General features: G+C 37.1%; 1 pseudogene; it reads right to left on the bottom strand.

The window, feature by feature from the left end:
• Positions 1-1,573: 1,573 nt before the first annotated feature.
• On the bottom strand, positions 1,574-2,471 carry LOC138000780 (uncharacterized; annotated as a pseudogene).
• Positions 2,472-2,500: the final 29 nt, after the last annotated feature.

The raw sequence follows: 2,500 nt of genomic DNA on the forward strand, positions 1-2,500 counted from the left end.
ATCATAAAACAGGTACTAGCTGTATAGCTAGTTGTTGACATTATAAAACATGTATCACCAGCTGGCAGCATAATCTTACTTGTTTTCAAACACGAACACTTTGGTGGAACCTAACACAAGAGTACTGTATGCAAAAGTTAACAAACAGTAATCTTTTACTAAGGTGTGGCTTAAAAGCTTTGAAACTAGACTATGATGATAGCCTTAATAAAATAAGTGAGTGGTACGCAAGCAAACTTGTTTGTTAGCAGGGGGAAGCAGGGTTGGTGCAAGATTGAGAGAGCTCACCTTCCACCAATATGTCCCGGGGTCAATTCCTGGACTCTGCATCATAAGTGGGCTGAGTTGGTTCTCTACTCTGCTCTGGTTTCTCTCTGGGTACTTCGGTTTTCCCCTCTCCCCAAAAACCAACATTTGATTTGATGTGATTCTGCATGATTAAAAGTTCATTTGATTAAGTCTCCCCAATCAATAGAGCATCTGTGCTCGGCTAGAAAGATTTAACACTTGAATATACAGTGGTTATTCACAATTGTATAAATTGCATTCACAAATACGGGGTTCATTCTTCATTTGATTTAAATTGGTTATTGTTGTTATTATCATTATTATTATTAGCCCCTTGACATGATAACAGTACTCATGCCAATGTGTTATGAACCAAATTTTACAGCCATAGTTAAGAGTGATTTGGGAAATTTTAAGGATTTTTGGAGTATGGAAATTAGTGATAGTGGTCATAAATTTTCTCTGGTATTTTTTAAAGGTGAGATAAGACAATCTTTTTGTCGGAGGTTGGGGAAGGGTAGTAGGCACTAACATACTTGACACAGCATATGGCTTCTCTTACTGGATCATAAAAGAGTGAATAATAATAATAGTAGAGATTAATTTAATGGTAAACATGCAACATGAGACATAACTGCAAAATATCAACTTGTAATGTATTAAGAGTTCTTCCCCCAAACCCTAACACAGCAATCATGTACTCCAATGTAACTATTATGTACACTCTGCCCATGCACCTCTCTCTATTATTTGTACCCCCCCAACACACCACAAAAATTCTTTTAATATCTTTTCCATACACTCTTCCCGTGAGTTCTGAGTAGGTAACTGTAAAATATCAACTTTTTGGAAACACAACTTTTAATGTATTAGAATTGTTTCCCAAAACCATAATTCAGCAATCATGTACTCTCTACACGTGCACTTCTCTGTATTATTATTTGGTAACCCCACACCAACACAAAGACCACACCTATCAATCTGTGTAATATCTTTCACATACACCCTCTCCCTGTGAGTTGTGGGTAGGTAACTGCAAAATATTCACTTTTTGGAAACTCAACTTTTAACATATTAGAGTTTTTTCTCCCAACCCCTGATTACAACCATCATAGCCATCAATTATTAGCCTGTAACTGTAAACAGATTTGTGGTTTATGTTTCATGCTGCTTAAAATATACAGTGGCTTGAAACAACGGCCTAATATCTGCCCACGTTCACAGCCTAAACAAGTATCTTATAATTGCAGAATGTCAACTTTTTTATGGGTTTTATGAAAGCAATCTATCTATTATAACTATCTAAATTCGTGTAGTGTGGTTGTTGACTCTCTGCTCCAGGAAAGGCACTTGGGAATGTGGGTTCATGCATCACCCAAGCATTTTGGTATGGTTGCATAGGCTGCTGATAACGAGCCATCATCTCCATCATACAGAGTTCATGTTGTCGGTTAAGCTCTGCCTGTTTCTCCTGATATTGAAGGAATGCTTCTTCTCTTTTCTGGTCTGCCTCAAACCAAGTTTGCATTCTTTTTTCGTGTGCTTTTTGAAGATTCTCAAAGGTTGCTTATAATTGGCTGATAGCATCTTTCTGTGAAGTTACTTTACGTTTCCTGGGCCGCACTGACACACTTGATTTGAGTACCTCCTTCTTTGATGTCTCCTTCGAATCTACTTTATCCTCTTCACGGTCTTTACTATGTGGCTGATTTTTCGGTTTGTCCTTTTTGGCCCTATATAATGCATTAAAAAAGGTCTTTTCAAGGTCAGGAAAACTGGAATTTAGTTTATACATGGCGAGGTAAAGTTGAAGGGCTGACCTATAAATACCAATAACACCATGGTTCATGTAAAGATGCATATAGTCACTGTAACAATTTGTTGAATAGCACAGTTGTATATTCTTGTTTCATGGTACCTGCACATGAATCTCATGTAGCGTGATCGATGTATCTACACATTATTGACACAAAAAATGTCTCACTTGCAAATATATAACATTCATTATACAATTCATTTAAAAGTCTGGGGAAATGATAATAATGTATTCTTTACCTGTTGCATTCTTCCTCACTCTCATTCCCTGACAAGTGACTTTTTTCAGAACTTGCATCTAAAGAAGAGGTACTAGAATCTAATGGCTGCCTCCTCTCACGGGGTACCATACTAGTAGCAAGCTTCATTTCTTCAATATCTTCCTCCTTTTCACTAT

Source organism: Montipora foliosa, chromosome 4, assembly GCF_036669935.1.
Source record: "Montipora foliosa isolate CH-2021 chromosome 4, ASM3666993v2, whole genome shotgun sequence".
Taxonomy (NCBI): domain Eukaryota; kingdom Metazoa; phylum Cnidaria; class Anthozoa; order Scleractinia; family Acroporidae; genus Montipora; species Montipora foliosa.